The sequence below is a fragment of the Pseudorca crassidens genome, chromosome 17 (genome assembly GCF_039906515.1).
Source record: "Pseudorca crassidens isolate mPseCra1 chromosome 17, mPseCra1.hap1, whole genome shotgun sequence".
In the NCBI taxonomy this organism is placed as follows: domain Eukaryota; kingdom Metazoa; phylum Chordata; class Mammalia; order Artiodactyla; family Delphinidae; genus Pseudorca; species Pseudorca crassidens.
Window position 1 is genome coordinate 71,938,805 of NC_090312.1, and position 21,529 is coordinate 71,960,333.

The following is a 21,529-nucleotide window of genomic DNA, read 5'->3' on the forward strand; positions in this document are numbered from 1 at the left end:
TCAGTAGTTGTGGTGCATGGGCTTAGCTGCTCCGCGGCATGTGGGATCTTCCCGGCCCAGGGCTCAAACCCGTGTCCCCTGCATTGACAAGCGGATTCTTAACCACTGCACCACCAGGGAAGTCCCAGTGTTTTTTCATCTGTATTTTAAATGAACTACTTAAGTAGAAACATGCACTAGTTAAGAATGGAATATCCCCAAAAGTACTGTTAATTCTATTTAATAATTCAGATTATTATTCTGCCAGAATACCTAAGAGCATAACCATCACTGATAACCTGAAATAGACATGATTTGGGTTGAAAAGATGCCCAAGTTAATGCTTTTACAATCAGACTCAGGTGATCTGCCCAGGGAGAGCTAAACTGAATAGCAGTGAGGTGCCCAGGGTTCTCACATATTTTCCGTTGTGGATCAAAAGCATACTCACTTATATATAGTTTTAATATGTTCAGGAGAAATTAAATATAGAGAGTGAATATCAACATTTTTATTTGCTATTAGGTATGGTACACAGCCATCTATGACTCAGCTAAAAAGTCAAGCATTTTTGACACCACACATAGCACTGGAGAATCAGAACAGTACCTTATTCTAAGAGAACTGAGGAAGATGCTTCTTTTAATCAGACTATTAACCTACTTATTAAGCCTTCACCATACTCAGAGCACTGCATCTAGGGCCTTGAATGGAAAAGACAAAGCTTTGCTGGCAAAATACTTAAGCAGTAAAGGGAAGATCATGAAGATATATACATTTATGTATATATGTATATCAAAACACTGGACATCCCCAAATTACATTTTTAAAATTCAGGAAACATTTCAGAAGTTTTTCAAGGCCTACCTTAAATACGGTCTCCTCCACAAAGCATTTCTTCGTTCTTTCCATTTATGCCCAAACCTGACTTCATTACTAAAATGAATATTTATTGCACAGGCTCTCCATGGCAGACATTACGTTAGTAGTGACGATTCAAAGGTGAAGGGCCTTGTCTTTGTTCTCAGGTGTTCAGTCTTTTTGAGGCAATTGGCATATACACGAATAATGACATTATAATGCATGGTGCTAACATAGATCAATAAAACATGCTGTGTGCATACCGAAGGATGAAAAAATGACCTGTGCCCGAATAATCAAGGAACGCTCCATGAAGGAGATTGTGTTTGAGCAAACTGTCAAAGGAAGAGTAAAATTTTAAAGTTTTCCAGATAGCATTGGTGGAGTGAGGATGGGGATAACGTTGCAGGCTTCGGCATTAAAAAAATAGCATATGCTGGGCTTCCCTGGTGGGGCAGTGGTTGAGAGTTCGCCTGCCGATGCAGGGGACACGGGTTCGTGCCCCGGTCAGGGAAGATCCCACATGCCGCGGAGCGGCTGGGCCCGTGAGCCATGGCCGCTGAGCCTGCGCGTCCAGAGCCTGTGCTCCACGACGGGAGAGGCCACAACAGTGAGAGGCCCGCGTACCGCAAAAAAAAAAAAAAAAAAAAATAGCATATGCAAAGGCACAGAGGCACAAAACAGCCTGGTGATCAGAGAAACATAGGGTGGATATGGAGGAAGATTGGCGTGTGTGGTTAAAAATGTAAGCAGAGTTCAGCTCATTAAAGGTCTTACTTGCTAAGAGACACAGGCTTGCATCTTCTGGGTGATGAGAAGTGACTAAAGAGTTTTGAGCAGAGGAGTGTTGTGGTCAGATAAAAGTTTTAGAAAGATTGCTTTGGTTACAACATGCATAATAGATTGAAAAAGAGTGATACAGGGAGAGCAAAACTAATTTAGGGTACAGAATCCACAAGCAAATCATGAGGGCCAGCCTTTGGACGGGAGATAAAAGGATGGAGAGGATGGGAAATAGTCAAGGAACATTTAAAGACTCATTTGTTGATTACCTTTATGTAGGATGAAATTAGAAGAGGCAATCAAAGATGACCCTCCTGACTTCTACAATGAAGCTAAACGATTATAAATTATTTGCCCAAGTCCCCCAATGAATAATTGATTGGGCCAGATTTTGATTCAGTATTTTCAAACTCAAGCTGAAGCTACTTCCACTTTTTACCCTGTATCCTGAAAATTAGTCAAGAATTTAGTTTCCAGATATCAGTATCCTTTGGTAGAAAGGGTTATGTCTCATGACCTGGCACATAGTAGGTACTCAATAAATAGCAGTTAAATGAATTAATTAAATTTTAGTAGCTCAATTCAATCCAGCTATGTTCTTTCAGGCTAAACTTTGCCTCTGACATGTGTCATTTATGTTTTGTTTTCTTCCATTTAATTAATTGCATGCATATTTTAGTCTCTCTTTTAAATTGCAAACTCTCTAAAATCATGAACTGTATCTTAATAATTCTCTTGCACTTTATAGCATGCAACGTAGTATATTTTCATACAATATGTTTTTCATAAACATATCTTTAATTAATATCCTATTGCTATACATTTTGAGAATTTCATTTAGTCTCTTTAAGGTTGGCTGACAAATAACCACTTTTTAAAAAATTAATTAATTAAGTTATTTATTTTTGGCTGCGTTGGGTCTTCGTTGCTGCGCACGGGCTTTCTCTAGTCACGGCGAATGGGGACTACTCTTCATTGCTGTGCGCCACGGGCTTCTCATTGCGGTGGCTTCTTTTGTTGCAGAGCACGGGCTCTAGAGCGCAGGCTCAGTAGTTGTGGTGCACACGCCTAGTTGCTATACAGCATGTGGGATCTTCCCAGGCCAGGGCTTGAACCCATGTCCCCTGCATTGGCAGGCGGATTCTTAACCACGGCGCCACCAGGGAAGTCTGTAACCACTGTCTTGGATTGAATTGACCAGCATTCTTCTGCAAACATAGCACAGTACCTTTATGATGCTTTCCCTTTTTTTTGGCTCGAGCACAGCATGAAAAGGCCATTTTCAGTGAGACTGTCTTGACCTCATTGTGCTACAGAAGTGCCTATCAGCATAATTTACAAATATACAGAATCCAATTTATAGAATGTTCTAAAGCCCTTGTGTAACTGCATCTTGCACAGCTCCTGAAACAAATAATTTTTGATGAGAGACAAGAGAACAATGGTGAAGGCCAGTAGACCTAATTAGGAAGTATAAACAATGTAATCCCTTGAAATTAAATACTGAAATAAGAAACAGAGAAGCTCTATACGGGTTTCTTGAATTTAGGCTGCTAGCCTGAAGCGTATTTGTCCCCTTCCTGTATCTCTCTCACCTTGCCACTTTCTTTTTTTTCTTTTTTTGGCCATACCACACGGCTTGCAGGATCTTAGTCTCCGACCAGGGATCAAACCCATGCCCCTGGCAGTGAGAGCACCAAGTCCTAACCCCTGAATCGCCAGGGAATTCCCTCACCTTGCCACTTTAAAACAGCCAGAGACTTCTATTTTCCCAAAGAACTCAGTGTATCACCCAGGATTTTCATTTTTGTCCTATTAAGTAGAGAGGTGGCCTCAGAGACTGAAATAAAGGGAGTTCTGGAAGAGATAAAGCAGACAAGTGGGGGCATAGAAAAGTCCTGAATGGGGAACTTCCTAAATGTAATTTGATTTCAATTAAATTACAAATTGTCAAAAATTAATGATAATTATGCTTTAAGCCACATAAAACTATTACATAGTGGGATTTCTATACATGGAAACTTTCAAAATACATGTTTCAGGAAAGAATTCAAAAGATGCCTGGGTATACTTTGATGCTAATGCAAGAATATTTATTACCACTTCACATAGTATAATATATCTTTAGTTATAAAGACTGATTTCCACATACTGTTAGGTCTGTGATTAGCCTGAGGACCAATATCTGTGTTAGCATGTGTGAAGGATCATTTAGGTCTTCCCTGAATTTGATTCTCTCTTTAGTATCTCCTTAGGAAAATGTAGAGTGTTTTCTTGTGTACTCTTAGGTGGTGGTTCAAATCCAGCTGAAATGGGGAGGGGGTGGGGGGACACATTATTGGGGAGTCTACCAGCATTATCATTGAGAACACTGACCTCAGAGTTCTAGCCCAGGATAAAATCTAGGCGTTGCCATTTACTAGCTGTGTGATGTTCAGCAAGCTACTTAACCTCTCTATCCTCAGTATCCTCATGTGTAAACTAAAGGTAAATCGTACATAGTTCATCTGTTTATTATGAGGATTACACGAGCTAATGCAGGAAGCATGCATATGGGGCCAGGTACAGAGGAAAGATTCAGTAAAGGGTAGTGCTAATATTGTCATTATTGTCATCATGTCATCATCATTATCACCACCATCATTATCAAGTCCCTGAGATTTAGACTTGCAAAGTTCACATAAGCTGTATCAAACCAATTACCTGAAGAAGTCCTACGTAGAAAGAATGTCTTGCAAATCAAAGCAGTAAGACAGGATATTATAGTCTCTTAATTAAAGGAAATAAGAAAGGTACTTCTAAATTCAAAAAGAGAGCTGTAAGGTGAGTATAGAGTGTAATATAAAATGATCTACTCAATTATATTACTCTACATAAAGAAATTATTTATAAGGGAAGAAAGGTTTCCACAAGAAGCCTGGTAAAAGGAGAGGCAATAGGAACTTTTCAGTGATTATCCACATCTGTCGAGTAGGACAAAAAGCTGCAGGATCCAGCACATAAGAGTCACATCCCCTTGTTTTCAGATGATGAAACTGAGACACAGAGAGGGTAAGCAACTTGTCCAAGGTCCCAGCTAGTTAGTAGCAAAGTCCATATTTGAACGAGGGTAGCATTTTAAACACCACTCAACTGCCTCTCAAGGCTCTGACTACCAGTGTCACTTCCTTTGCTTCGAACTTGTTTGTACCAGGAGGTATCTGGGTGACTACTTTGACTTGCCTAGTATGTTTATATGGGGAAGGAGGTAACCTGGGTGGCAGATACCCGTGTAATTTTCTGGCCTCATACTAAATGGAAACGTTGGCAAACTGGCTTATATGTCTCTTGAGAGTTTGAATAATGCTAATCAATCATATTGGGACTGATTCTAACTGAACTGATAACATTGACTCACTGGACCTCCTAAATTGAGAACTCAAATGATACTGCCAGCTTGTGAAATCCTGCATCCAGCCTTCTCAGGTGACATTTCTATCTCTTAAATTTCCACATTTAAATATTAGGGGTTTTTTTTGTTTTTTGTTTTTGTTTTTTTGTGGTACGCGGGCCTCTCACTGTTGTGGCCTCTCCCGTTGCGGAGCACAGGCTCCGGACGCGCAGGCTCAGAGGCCATAGCTCACAGGCCCAGCCACTCCGCGGCATGTGGGATCTTCCCGGACCGGTGCACGCACCCGTGTCCCCTGCATCGGCAGGCGGACTCTCAACCACTGCGCCACCAGGGAAGCCCTAAATATTAGGTTTTAATATTTAACTTTTAATATATGGAATGTTTATAAGCAATCACCATCTAAAATACTTTGTCAATAAATTTTTATAACATTTATTTGCATTATATCATGAATCATTTAAAGTAAATCTACAGATATCAAACTGCAGATAGCTTTGATATTAATTACTAATAAACTGTTAACCCCGACATGCTTTTTACTTATAATTTCCAAAATGGTACTGTCTTGATTCTTCATACCAATAAGTGAGAATCTTTGTTAAGAAAAACAGCTTAAACAATGAAAAATACTACAGAATACTATAACATGATACTGAATTTATTGAAAGGGAGGAGAAAATAAGAGCGACTAAACAAACAAAGGATGACTTAGAAAGGAAAACAATTCTACTTGGTGTGCACTCTGGGGAGAGTCAGGCACTCTGCCTAGGACAGGATGTGCTATTGCTCTAATCTAACTATCAAGGAATAAGTAACACGGGACCTATTTCTCAAACACACATCCCTGTAAATGCCAGCTAATGCTCAGCTATAATGCAGCACATCACAACCACTCCAGCACTAAAGGCTAAAGGTACATTTTAGCAGAATTAGTGGAACCACCGTTGCCTAGAGGGGATTTAAATTAAAAAAAAAAAAAAAAAAAAAGGGATGACAGCTCTCTGCAAAAGCACTCTGGAAGCTATGGTACCCAAAGTAGTCAGCAGATTCCCTCCTTCCAAAGCAAATGTTGGTCTATTTTCTGTGGATAATACCCATCCCTCTCCAACCCTCTGATGATTTTGGTCCTGAGAGTCAGAGAGGTTTCTTTTGTGATGTCTAAGGTTTGTGCGAAGCTTCCACAAACGTCAGAGAATCACACTGAATTATTATATATCTACCACGAAAGATTTCTGATGAGGTCATGAGGAACAGCAGCTAGACTTACTAACTTTACCTGGGAGGATTAGGAAACCAAAAATTTAATGAACGAATGAATGAATGAATGAATGGATAGGTGGACAGATGGAAGAACAGAGGAAGGAAAGAAACAATGAATTAATTAAACGCTGATAATTCATTAGGTAACCATGAGGCATATTTAATAACCAGGTCCTCAGTCATTTATGTCTAAATCCCCCTTTTCATGCATAATAAAGTGAGTTGATTTTGTTCAATACACAATTATTCTAAGTATTTATAAAGTATTTAAATATAATCTTTTCTCCTTTTCATTTCATTGTCTCTAATAAAATGGCATTATGTAAAAACTTGTCTTAAAGCAATGACAGTAAGGCTGTTTTGGAATTTAAGCAGGGAACAAAGAAATATGGTCAACCTTTTATATTTCCTAATATTTAATTTCGCAATAGTCTCCCTCCAGTGAAAAATTTAAATTAGGCACTGACTGGCACCTTATGAAATGAAATATGCAAGACTGAATTTTTCGAGTATGTGTCCTGTCTGCTTCTAAGAGAAAATAAATGGTCTCTGTATTTGTTCAGTATTTGACCTGCTAGCTTAAGTGTCCTTTGACATTTTTATTTCCCTTAGAGTGTACCTTTCTCAAAGGTAATTAAACGGGCTTTGGGGTCAAACCCGAGATTGAATTGTGGGTCAGCTACACACACAGCTCCACACCACGATCACCGATCATTATCACTGCATTTTACAGATGAGGGAACCGAGGCCCAGAGCAGTTCAATAACATCCCCTACTAGTTGGTGAGAAAAACAAAATCCAAGTCCATCTTATTCCGAAGCTTGTGTCCTTTCATTTTATTACACAAGACCAATTTCTACTTCAATTGTTTTGAATACCCATCAACACCTCAATTACTTCTCTCTTTTTGTTTTTATTTGGTACTATTTTTACTTTCAAAGCTATTTCTATTTAGAACAGTATTCAGTCACACCATTTACTGCACTTCTAATGCAACTGATCAATCTATTTTTCAACAGTATGTGAAAGATATGTGAACACTGTAATATAATTTTTTGGTAATTTCTCACTAACCGTTTTTAGAATAAAAGAGGCAATACTGGAGACTGTTTAAAAGCATAGGCTCTGAAGTTAGACTCTGTATTGTTCACATTTTAAAATTTCCTGTATATTATGGTGTTTGACATCTTTTTAAATTTTTTTAATTGAAGTATAGTTGATTTACAATATTATATTCATTTCAGGTGTATAATACAGCGATTCAGTATTTTTGCAGATTATACTCCATTATAGGTTATTACAAGATAGTGGGTATAATTCGCCATGCTATACAGTATACCCTTGTTGCTAATCTATTTTATATATAGTAGTATGTATCTGTTAACCCCATACCTCTAATTTGTCCCTCTCCATTTTCCTCTCCCCTTTGGTAACCACAAGTTTGTTCTCTGTATATGTGAGTCTGTTTCTGTTTTGCATATACATTCATTTGTATTATTTTTTCATTTCCACATATAAGTGACATCATACAGTTTTTATCTTTGGTGTTTGACATCTTGAGAACCTTTCTGACTGGGGAGAGACTGCCCCTCCTCAGGCTAGCCAGTACTTAGAAACAGCAAAGCGTGTGCCCTTGATATGTAAGCTAACCAATCCAGAACCAGACCACCTCTATCTGGCCCAGACACCTATGAGTCAATATCCCTTTGCCTTAATCATCCCAGGGCCAGGTAGGCAACTAAGGACCACACTTATATCTCAGAGTCCAAGGAAATTATTTAAATTAGCCAATCTTAAACTATTCACTCTGCCCTGCCTTGACTCTTAAGAAAACCCTAAAGGTCTAACCTCAGCTTTCCCCTCGCTCCTACTTTCTGAGGTCCCCCATGTTGGCCCTGTGTGTCCTGCCTCCTGTCTCTAGGACCTGTGAATATAAAAATCTGTTTTCCTGAGCCTGTCCTGTGTCTGCGATTGTGGCCACACCTGACTGACCGTCTCATAAAAGAACACAGAACAGACTCCATGGATTGGAACCCTGCTTCTAGCACATACCAACTTGTGAATTTTGACAAGTTGTTGCCTAAGCCTCAGTTCTCTCAGATATACCATTAGATGATACTAAAAAGACTCCTCCTAAGTTAGTGCTGTTGTGAGGTTCCCATGAGAATATATCAAGCACTCAGCACGGAGCATGCCAAGGAGCAGGTAATAAATGGATATTCATTGTATTATTGCTTTTGGCTATACTGGAAGATATTTCAGAGATAACCCATATTTCCTCCTTTCTTTTCCCCATTTTAAAGGTAAGAAATATCTGACCAAGTAATGCTAGACTGACTTTCTCATTTTCTCATATCTTACCTCTTAGTTTAAAATAGCTCTCATTTCACTGTATTGCTTGCTACTTATGAAAAATTAGAGATTTAAGTGATATATTTTTATTTGTCTGTATTTAATATTTTAATGGACTTCAAATGACAGTTTTAGGGGGAAAAAAAGGAGAAGCACTATGGAGAAAAAAACATCAAGGCCTAACTTGGAAGTTATTGTTGACAGTCTAATATTTTTAAACTTTTATTTGATGACACATACTCATTTTCAAACTCAAAATAAAGAAAAACTAGCATATCAAAAGCTACCTAGGCCTAGTTTAAAGTAATCTATTTCTTTCCCGTCCACAAGAAGTAAGTAGATCATTTAATACCTGATACTGATGAATTTGATTTTTGATGTGCATGAATTATATAAGAAAAAGTTAGAGAAGTTTGGAGTTATTTTAAAATGAGCTTTTTCCTCCAGCAAAAATTTTTGAGATCTAATTACATTAAAGCACTCTTGATTGTGTGGTAATCCTACATACATTGATACATATTCTAAAATGAGTAAGCTTCGTGCTTTGACAAGGAACCTCTATAAACTTTCATACTGTCCATTCTCAAAAACATGTCTCAGGCCCAGACCAGTTTCCTGCACACTTTTTGTCTCCTGGAGGAGGCATGAGAGCCCCAGTTTGATTTTCTCTTCTTCATACTACTAAAGGTCACCATTTCCTCTTTCTCCCTTTTTGTTCTTCTCAGACAATAGCTGTAGGGCAATGTTTGGTTTCCTCCAGTTCATTCCTCCTTTGCTGCTTCTAAGGAAAAAAGACACAAGCTTTTATTTTAATACTTTACTACTAATCGTAAGAGAGAAAGAAATCAGAGAGACATAGTGTAAAAAATAAAAATATATTAAAAATCTTGTCACTTCTATTCAAGATTGTATTGGAGGTTCTAGCCAGCACAATTAAGCAAGAAAATGAAAAAAAAGAAATTATCCTGATTAGAAAGGAAGAAGTAAAACTATCTCTATTTGCAGATGACATAATCTTGTATATATAAAATCCTAAAGAATCCACTTAAAAAAATTATTCGAACTAGTAAATCAATTTATTAGCAAGGTGGCAAGACAGAAGATCAAGATGCAAAAATCAATTGTATTCCTACACATTTTCAGTGAACAACCCAAAAAGGAAATCAACACAATCATATTTATAATAACATGAAAAAGATATATATTAGGAATATATTTAATAAAAGTAATAAAACTCACATTCTGAAAACTATAAAACATTGTTGAATGACATTAAAGAAAATCTAAATAAAATGAATACCCTGTATTCACAGATTGTTAAGATGGCAATAATCACCGTCTAATCTACAGATTCAACACAATTCCCACTGGAATTCCAACTGCCTTCTTTGTCAAGCTCATCCTAAGATCCATATGGAAATGCAGGAAACCCAGAATAACCAAAATGATCTTGAAAAAGAAGAGCAAGGTTGAAAGACTCCCACTTCCTTATTTCAAAACTTACTAAAAAGCTATGCAGTGATCAAGAGTGTGGTACTGGCATAAGAATAGGCATATATATCAATGGAATTGAATTCAGAGTCCAGAAATAACGCCTCACATTTATGGTGAATTGATTTTAGGCAGAAGTGTCAAAGTAATTCAATATTTTCATCAAATGGTGTTGATCAATATTTTCATCGATATTTTCATCAGATGGTGTTGGGACAACTGGCCATCCACATGCAAAAGAATGAAGCTGGACTTCTACCATACTATAGACAAAAAATAAACCCAAAATGGATCTCAAGGATAAGATCTAACACTATAAAATTTTATAAGAAAACAAAGGTGTTTGATGACATTGGATTAAGTAATGCTTTCTTATATATGACATCAAAAGCACAAAGAAAAAATAGATAGGACAAGCACTTTTTTGATGCAAAGGACACCATCGAGAAAGTTAAAAGACAACCCACAGAATGGGAGAAAATATTTTCAAATCATACTTCTGATAAGTGACATACCTAGAATATATGAATAACCCTTACAATTCAATAATAAAAATACCAAATAAACCAATTAAAAATGGGCAAAGGAGCTGAATAGACATTTCTCCAAAGAAGATATACAGATGGCCAATAAGTACGTGAAGACATGCCTAACATCATTATTCATTACGGTTAAAAAGATAAACAATAACAAGTGTTGGCAAAGATGTGTAAAAGTTGGAACCCTCATATACTACTGGTATGTATGTAAAATGGAGCAGCCAATTTGAAAAACAGTCTGGCAGTTCCTTAAAAGGTTAAATATCAAGTTATATTACATAGCAGTTCCATCCTAGGTATAAACTCAAGAGAAAAACACATGACGCCACAGAAACTTATACATGACTGTTTGTAGCAGCAATATTCATAAAAGCCAAAAAGTAGAAATAATCCAAATACCCAATATTCATTATCTGATGAAAGATTAACTAGAAGGTGGTATGTCCATACAATATAATATGATTTGGTAATACAAAGGAATGGAGTACTAATACATGCTACAGCATGGATGAACCTTGAAAACATGCTAAGTGAAAGAAATCAGTCACAGTACACCACATATCGTGTGCTTCCACTGATGTGAAATATTCAGAATAGGCAAATGTCTAGAGACAGAAAGATTAGTGGTTTTTAGGGCTGGTGGGAGGGCAGGAGGCAGGTAATGGGGGAGAGGGTTTGGGGAGGTGAAGGGGGGCAAGGTGGAGGAATGGTGAGTGACTGCTAATAGGTATGGGGATTTCTCTTAGGGGTGATCAAAATGTTCTAAAATTCATTGTGCTGTTGGCTGCACCACTCTGCTGAATGTCCTTAAAAAAATTCAATTGTACACTTTAAATGGGTGAATTATTTTGTGTGAATTATATCTCAATAAAAATTTTTTTAAGAAATAACAATAATTGTTATATTATGTGTGTCCCAGGGTCTTCTTTGACTCCTGGTTTTTTTAATTGTTTGTGATGGAAAAAAATGTTAGTATAAAGCACACACACAGTTATAAACAGATCCTTAAAATGGTCCTTTATTTGGTGAGCCGCATGATGGGCTAAAAATGCAGGATTAAAAGCAAAAGGGAATTAAACGACTTTGCCGTAAGTTTGGGACTATGTTCATCTGTGCGGATTCAGGAAATGAGAGACACTTGGCCAGGCCAGAGAGGCAAAGATGCAGTGTAGGTGGAAGGAGAGTTACAGGTATATTGATCTGCTTTGAATTTTGGTGAAATAGATGAGAATATATATATATATATATTCCTGTAAGTAGAAAACATTCAGTAAAACCACTTCTTTCTCGCTGTGCTCCAAGACCTGTTTTGAGGGTCTGTCTGGAGGGTAGGCGTTGGGCCAAAGGGAAGCCAACTACATCTGCATTGCTGGTACAGCTTCTGTGTTGGAGAGGGGTAATTAGAAGTGATTTTAGTTTCTTTTTTTCTTGAGGTTAAGAATTATAATTTTTAAAATCCTTACTGATTTTTCTATATTTCAGCGCTTAGGCTCAATGCTGCAAATACTCTGCAACTTATCTTCCTTTTTCACAAAAGTGAAGGTTTTGAGAATTATCCCTGATGATACATGTCTACAGGACATTGATGTTCACTGCACTGTATTGCATTGTATGAATATAGCATAATTCACTTATCTACTCTCCTGTTCTAAGCATTTACTGATGCAACTATGTTGTGATAAAATTCTTGTCCGTGTCTGATTTTTCCATGGCCTAGAATTTCTCCAGGGTATAAGCCTAGCAAAGAAATGGCTTGGTCAGAAGGATGCACATATTCAAATTCATGAGACGTGATTACATTGCACTCCAAAGTGGTTGTATAAATTTTTAATCCTTCCCACAACTTTTGAGAGTTCGCTTTTCCTGACTTCTCACTCACACCGAAGGGGTAGCCCTATAAAAGGCGTGGGTCTCAGTCCTAACTCTCCCTGCATTGGTATTAAATTCAAGCCCCTATATTATTAAAAGAGATAAATAACCTCCAGGCAGTCACAGCATCAGCTCTGCAGTTCACCTGTCCTGATTTTCCGTTCCTTCTTCACTTCTGGCCCAAGGCAATTTCCCGGCCTTTCTTAGCAGTTCAGTCATGCATTTATAAGGATGTTAGTTATAATTTATTGAGCAATTCCTGGTGTTTGTAGCTGGAGGGTTTTCAAGTTATCTGTACTGCCAGACCCTTAAATGCCTGACAGCATTTTCCAGCACCTGAGCAATCTTTAAGCACTCCCCAGATGTTGGACTCCATAAAGAAAATAAGTACAATCAAATTAGCAACTACAATGAGCTACTAAACTCTCTTCACGTGTTTTCTTTAGTCACCACACTGCAGCACAGCATTAAATTAATGGTAGGGACTCTGCAGGTTATCTGAGTTTGAATCCCAACTAGTTTCTTTTTTTTTTTTTTTTTCTTGCGGTACGGAGGCCTCTCACTGTTGTGGTCTCTCCCGTTGCGGAGCACAGGCTCCGGATGCGCAGGCTCAGTGGCCATGGCTCACGGGCCCAGCCGCTCTGCGGCATGTGGGATCTTCCCGGACCGGGGCAGGAACCCGTGTCCCCTGCAGGCGGACTCTCAACCACTGCGCCACCAGGGAAGCCCCCAACTAGTTTCTTGCTAGCTGTGTGACCTTGGGCAATTTACTTCATCTCCCTGAGCCTCAATTTCTTCATCTGTAGGACACGTATGTAAATAATAGAACCTAACCTGTAGGACTGGTATAAGAAGTCAGTGAGTTACTATTAACAAAAATACTTAGAACTATATCTGACACACAGCATACGCTACATAATCATGTGATAAATCAATTAAAGTAATGCATATTATATATTTGTTTTTGTATTGTCTATGAATATTTAAAAAACGATCTTCCCTTCAATCCCCAGCCCGGACAATCTAACATTGGCAACATCACAGCACTACTTCTCAAGTTTAATGATTCTAATGATAAATGAATTTTACGTAGAAGGCTCTTTGTGCCCCAGAATACAAGCAAAATAGTTGTTGTTCACTGTGGGCCAGCTGAGCATTTATACAGGCTGGGAGCAAGGATGTTAGAAGATGGTGAGTTAGAGAAGCTGATAGACACAAGAAGGGAAGAAAGAAACGCCGACGCCTTCATCCTCCCCACGTGGAACGTGGCCAGAGCGCTGGCTGGCTGCTCCCTGGCATTCCTCTTCCCTCCCGTTCTGTCCACACACTTCGTGCTTTAGCCACCTGGCTTTCTGCTCGCCATATAGGCCCCTCAGCTTTTTTAGGTTCAAAGAGGCATTCTGAGCAAAAAGCTTTCTCTTCCCCTAGACTAGGCAGTGTGAGTGTCTGAGGATGTTCAGGCTGTGAGAAACGACATCTCAGAATCTGACTCTGCACAGGAATGGAACCTTAGGTCCCAGTCTGTAAGACACCACTTATTCTGCTATGATGTCATGTGTTGTCATGATTCTCTGACTACCCTTTCAGGCCATACACACATCACAACATTTTTACTTAGCAGTCGTACCATACACTTTATTTAAATTGAAATAAACTGATTGAGGTTCATGCATAACCCGTATGGCAAGCCTGGCAGGAACGCCCCACAATAATATGAATTTGGGATACAACATGATAAACAATTAGCACCCTTCCTCTGCACAGTGTCTGTTCTCAAACAAGGCAGGCCAAGTTCAGTTCTCTTCTGGGCATAGAAGGAGGAAGTGATTACCTCATGGCCACTCTGGACTTTCTCATGCAGAGAGGAGCGTGTATCCTGCTGGTCATCTCACAATTTCTCACACATCTAATGAGTCATTTTCTTTTTTCACAGCATAACTGGAAGACTGGAAATGTTTGTCTGCAATATGATTTTGCAATCCCACAGTTTACTTGACAAAACTTTTGACCTCACTTACAGTTTCTCAGGGGAGTAGGGAAAGTGTTACTCTACTTTAAACATGAAGAGAAAAATGGTATATGAAGAGAAAAAAGTCTTACCAAAACACGTTGGATCTATATGGTGGACATATCAACCGACCACTTATTCTATAGTTTTCCTACCACACAGCATTCATGATTCAGAACTATCTGGTTTCACTGTTATTCTAGATATACAAAAACATTGTATTTCCTGGCCCCTTCATTCTTTTTTCAGCTTTACTGAGGTACAATTGACAAATAAAATTGTAAGATATCTAAAGCAAACATCCTGATGATTTGATGTACGTATACATTGTGAAATGATTCCTCCCAGCGAGTTAACACACCCATCACCTCACTTTTTTTTTTTGCTATTCTCTTAGCAAATTTCAATTATACAATACAGTGTTCTCAACCATAGTCATCATAATTTACATTCGACCCTCAGGCTTTATCTTATAAATAAAAGTTTGTACCCTTTTAGCAACCTCTCCCTATTTCCCCACACCCTTGCCTCTGGCAACTACCATTCTACTCTTGTTTCTGTGAGTTTGACTTTTTTTTCTTTTTTTTAGATTCCACATATAAGTGACATCATGCAGTATTTGTCTTTCTCTGTCTGGCTTATTTCACTTAGCATAATGCCCTTAAGGTCCAGCCATGTTGTTACAAACGGCAGAATTTCCTTCTTTCTCATAATATATGTAATATATTATGGAATAATATATATATTATTATATATATTATGTATATATTATATATATATCATTATGTATATATTATGGAATAATTAATATATAATATAAATTCAAAAGAAAAATGTTTGCTCACAGCTAGCCTAGAAAGATCTCCATTTGCTTTCTCTGAGTTCTTACTTATCTCTATGAGATATCTACAGTTATCTCTGTAACTTTCCAGCACTCTACTGACATTGCTTTGGCTAAGGTAGCCAAAGACCTAATTAAATCTAAAATACATTTTTAAGTCCTTTCAAGAAACACATCTGTAAAAGACAGAATCTAGATCAGATAATAGCTAGAAAGAGATGTAAGGTTAAGAGTTGATTTAAAAAAAAAAGAGTTGATTTTTAAGGTAAAATAATTTATTTTTAATTCTTAAGAAAATAATTTTTAAGATAAATAATCGTAAGCATAAATATATTTAAACTAAATTAAATTATGCAAATTTAATATATAAATACTCTTAGGATAAAATAATAATTTTTAAGATAAACAGAATTTTAGAGATGAGGGAAGAGGATGCCGACTAGTCAATGGAAAACAAAAACCAAACAAACAAACAGTCATAGAGACAATAAATAAAGGATTGATTAAGAGGCACTGCTGGAATCTCATTTTGACTATCCTGAAGGGTACACAAAGGAGAACAGCAGTAAATTACCTAGGAAATACGTTTTTCGGGTGGAGCATAGAAAGCATTAAATGTCAAGAAATTCAGGCTTTATTTTGTAGGTGATAAGACAGAAGTTATGTTTTTGAGCTTGGAGTGACCTGCTCAAAGCTGTGTTTTATGGAAATCAATCTGTATCAACTTACGTCTGTGACATATTTTGTTAGATCTATACAGAATACAGTAAAGCAAGTTTCACAACCATTTCTTCTAAGTAAATTCAATATTCTGTAAAAATTTCTCCCATTTTTATTTTTGTACTTTTCATATTTCCAGTAGCCTTGGTAAATTTCTTGAGTGCAGAGAGATCTAGAAAACATCACTGAGTTTTCTCATATGCCCAAATAGATAAATAAATAAATTCACTGGAAAATGTACATTGCTTCGCTAAAGTTTATACTCATAAATTTCTTGTTAATAAGCTTAACTTTTCCATACCTATTCCCATGGAGAAAAACATTAAGATTCTTATATTTTATAATAAGAATTAGAGCTGGAGGAATGAATTTTCTCAACAAAGAGTCATCTGAGTGATACCATTCTTTAACATCATTGCATATTAAATTTTACTTTCTTATTTGTTTACTTAAAGTCAAATAACTTTACACAGCTTATCGCACATTTTTTTAAAAAGCTGTCTTCTGGTCTCTTCCTCACCTCTGACTTGTGTTTCCCAGAGAAAAGCTGTTCAGGTCACTTTCTTCTGGTATTTACTATCAAATTCCTAAATTATAACACATATTACTGTTTTTGATTCTTTCAATATTAATATGTATTGACTTCACACTATGAAACATGAGGATTTCATTCTCTTATACACCCATTCCTCCATTCACCTAGTGTAGTCATTTTTGGTTAATAATTCAATTTGACATTAATACTGTCATATAATAATCACAGCTGAGCCATGTAGTCATTGATGAAGGAAACATTTCCCTGTACAACTTTTTGCTTCCCTGGCTTCAATCAATGCCTCATACATGTTTAATTTATTTCTGATGTACCTTCCACTAATTCGTGTAGTGTAGGCAAGCTGGATAAAGGTTCCAATTTCTCTTCTTGGAGTCCATCCTTTTTCAAAATAACATTACAATATATCCACAGAGCCAGTTTGCAGATATCCCATTGAACAGCATCGTTGGGCAAGCCCCAGGGTAGTTTGCCACCTTTTTCTTTTTTCTTTTTTTAGTTTGCCTTATTTAATTTGGCTCTTTGTCAATAAAAATTAGATGTAATTGCTGCTCTAATCATAGCCACTGGTATATTGGATTATTATTACCAACAACATAATAATAGTGAGATCATTCAGTCGCCCTCTCTATTGTTTTGTTTCTCGTCCATACATCAGATCAACTATTATATCAGTAGGGTGAGGGGAAGAGAGCTGGAGCATCCCATAAGCAAGAGAAGATCTGAGAGTTGCAAATCCAAAATGTGTGATATTTCTTTGGTGGAGACTCTTCTATCAATGCAATACCCACAGTGATTTCATTATCATGGATATTCAAAGAACACCCACATCAAAGTTGGTCATGTCAGCCTTCCACTTAAAATAATCTTGAACAGCGCCCCCCCCAAATCTCTTGTGGTCTCTAGTGCAGTAAAGCAATGTTTCTCTTCTACCCTGTTGCATGTGACTCTAAACTTCAGCACTTGAGAATCAATTTCTTCTTTTGAACTTAAGGCATTGTTAGTAAACTCTTTTTTAACAACTCTCTCAACAATTTTGTCTCCTTGTCCATTATCCATCTTCCTTTTACATGAATTCTGATTTATCTTTTTACACCTTTTTTTTTTCTTGAAACTGGCGTCAATTTTCCATACTTTCAAAGGATCGGAGTGCAGGAGTTTCCCAGTCAATTCTTCAAAATCCTTTAGAACTTCCTTTTTTCCCCCCTTTGAATTAGAATCTTTAAACTCCTGAACAACCACAAGTAAGTTATCAACTGATCTCAGACAATGAACCTGAGCCAGACTTTCCATTGAAACGTCAAAATATATCTTGCCTGGTCTCTGCTGATTTTGCATGATGACCTGAATTTCTTTCTCACTTCATCTGCCCCTGTTTGTTCAAAACCAGTGGGTACAGTCACTCTAATAGTGACTTGGAGATGCTCATGTTCACTCTGAGGCCACTTTCTGTCACTTGAATAGATCTCTGGTTTTCATGAAAGTTCACATCCAGGAGTTGGTTAGTGGCTTCTTGAATGTCGTACACGTTGGCAACGCTTCCAAGATCCCTAATATAGTCTTGGCTGCGAGCACAGACCTTTCCAGCCCTGGCATCCTGCAGGCCCAGTGTACCCAAATGCTATGCTTTCTCTTCTCTCTAAAGATGTTGGTTATAGCACTTTAGATTCTGAAAAAAATTTTAAGCAAAATTTTGAAACATATAGCAAAACTGAAAGAATTTTAGAGTAAATGCCAATATACCCATCACCTAGATTCTTGGATTAATATTTTATTACCCTTGCTCTTTCATGTATTTATTCTTACTTTGATATACCATACGGTTTTATGCATCTTAGAGTAAATTGCAGACAACTGTATTCAGTGTAAGCACTCTTGCCACAGAGTTCAATATTTAAGTATTTTTTCCTTTGATGTAAAATTTACATACAATCGAATGCACAAATGTTGCTGAGTTCTAAAATATGCAAATACTTGTAAATATAATGCAAAGCCTATCATGATAGAACATCATTATCATCCCAGAAAGATCCTTTATATCCCTTCCTAATCACCAATCCTAAAACCACTTCAGAAGAACCACTGTTCAATTTTTTTTTCCATCATTGATTGATTTTGACTGTTTTAGAACTTCATAAAAATAAAGCAGCGTAGTATATACATTTTTTTGTCTGGATCGTAGGTTAGTAAACATGTATTTTACTAAAAAATGCTAGATCTTTTGCTAAAATAGCTGTCACATTTTACATTCCCACCAGCAATATGTGAGTTTTCCAGTTGCTGCACATCCTTACCAAAATTTGGTATTGACAGCGTTTCTAATTTTAGTCATTCTGATGTGTGTGTTGTGGTATGTCTATGTAGTCTTAATCTGACAACTAATGATGTTGAGAACGTTTTCACGTGCTTGTATCACGTGCGTGTTGATGTGTATGTTCAATTCTTTGCTCATTTTTATTGAGCTGTCTTTCTATTACTGAGTTGGAGTTTTTTTATATACCCTGCATCCCAGTCCTTTGTCAGATATGTGTTTTGCAATATATATTTTCTTCAAATCTGTGGCATGCCCAAGTTATTAATGCTGCCTTCTGTTAATTGGTTTTTAATTCTGCCAAGTCTAACTTTTCAGTTTTTTCTATTATGGTTATTGCTTCAGGTTTTAGAACTTTGCTTCCCCACAAATCACAAAGATATTATCCTGTGTTTCCCTTCAAAAGCTTTATGGTTTTATGCTGATTATTCAGTTCAAAGTCTTTTCTAATTTCTTTGCTAAAGAAAATAGAGGGGCTTTAAATGATTTCAGTGATTTTCCCTGATGTTGCATCATTATTGATTTCTAGTTTAATTGTTATGCTCAGAAAACGTATCTTGTATGCTTTCAATTTTTTACATTTATTAAGACTTGTTGCATCTTCCAGTGTATGATCTATCATATTGAACATATCATGTGTGCTTGAAAAGAGTGTATATTCTGTAGTTGCTGAATGTGGTGTTCTATAAACATCATTTAGGTCAAGGTGGTTGGTAATTTGTTCATATCCGTCTATGTCTTCACTGATTTTCTTTATCTAGTCCTATCAACTGCTAAAAAAAAGTGTTAAAAATTCTTCAACTATGACTGTAGAATCATTTATTGCTCCTTTCAATTCTATCATTATTTTATTAATTTTGAAGCTGTTCTGAGAAAAACACTTATGAATATTATGTCTTCCCGACGAACTGACCCTTTTAGCCTTATGAAAAAACTCTATTTCCAGTGCTCTTAATTCCTTCCTGAAGTTTGAATTTCGATGCAGTATTATTTCCCCTCGGCCTGAAGAATTCCCGTTAGCATTTCTCAAAGGGCATATCTGCTGATGACGAATTCTCTTTTCCTTATCTGAAGTTGCCTTTATTTAGCCTTCTTTGTTTTTGCTGAATATATAAATTTGCGTTGTCAGATGTTTTTTCTGGTCAATCAAAACTCTAAGTATGTTGTTCCATGACCTTGTTCACCTATTAGAGTATGTTGTTTTTCTCTGGATGCTTTCAAGATTTTCTCTTTATTTTTAGCATTCAGTAATTTTATTGTGATGAGCCAAAGTTCGCTTTTATTTTAATTTTTCACATTTGTGTTCCCTGCTTATTTTAAAGCAGCTTAATGAAGTGTAACTGGCATATCCTAATCAGCACATATTTAAGTGTACATTCAGATACACTTTGACATACATGCTCAGGAAACCACCACACAATCAAAATAATGAACGTATCCATTACCCTAGAAAGCTTTCTTGTCTTTATAATTTCTCCCACCTTCCATCTCATTCACAAGCTCATTGATCTCCTTTCCAACACTATACATTACTTTGCATTTCCTAGAATTTTATGTAAATGAATTTATACAATGTGTCCATCTTTTTGTCTAGCTACTTTCAGTCAGTGTAACTATTTTGTGATTCATGTGTTACTGTATATATCAACAGCCCGATCCTTTTCATTGCTGAGTAGTATTTTATTGTATGGCTATACCACATTATGTTTATGCATTCACCTGTTGAAGAACATCTAGATTGTTTCCTCTTCAGGGCCCTTACAAAGAAAGGTGCTATAAACATTCATGTACAATCTTTTCATCGTTCTTGGGTAAATACCTAGGAGTGGAATGGTTGGGTCATTCATATTAGCCAGATGCAGAAGTCATAGCCATTATTTTTCACATATTTTTTCTCTCAGTCTGTTCTCCTTCAGTTATACATGTATATTAGACATTTCAGTATTGCCTCACAGATCCCTGAGGTGCTCACCCTTTTTTCTCCTCTCTTTTCCTTCCACTTCTTCAGATTAGACAAATTCTACTGCTTTATCTTCAAGGTTACTTATCTTTTCTTCTGCTATCTCCATTTGGCTAAATCTACTCAGTAAATTTTAATTTCAAATATTGTATTTTAAATTCTAAAATTTTCATTTAATTTTATTCTATCTTTTCATTTATTATGAGTACACTTTGCTCATTCAGCATAGTTATAAAAATCCACTTTAAGATCCTGTATACTGTTTCCAACACCTGGGTCATTAATGGGTGGAGTCTCTATTTTCTTTTGAGAATGGGTCATATTTTCCTATTCTTCTTTGCTGAGTAATGTTGTATTATATCCTCATTATCATGAACTCTATGATTTAGAAAGTCTAGGTTCTGCCTTATTCCTTCAAATAGTGTCAAATTTTGTTTTGTAGGTAGTTAACTTGGCTGATCTCATACTGGACTCTGTGCTGCTTGGATTCTGTTTCACATGTGCACGCGTAAGGGTCAACCAGGTATCTTTTGCAAAGCTTAAACATAGCATTTGGAGATCTCTCTCCCTTGCTCTCACCTTTTTTAGGATTTCCCCTTCCCTCTCCAGAG

At 36.8% G+C, this 21,529-nt stretch overlaps 1 long non-coding RNA gene and 1 pseudogene across 1 annotated transcript in view; one reads left to right on the forward strand and one right to left on the reverse strand.

The window, feature by feature from the left end:
• Window positions 1–21,529, forward strand: part of LOC137210353 (uncharacterized) — a 68,977-nt gene that overhangs the window by 2,082 nt on the left and 45,366 nt on the right. The window lies entirely within an intron of this gene.
• On the reverse strand, window positions 16,968–18,480 carry LOC137210685 (tRNA (guanine(6)-N2)-methyltransferase THUMP3 pseudogene; annotated as a pseudogene).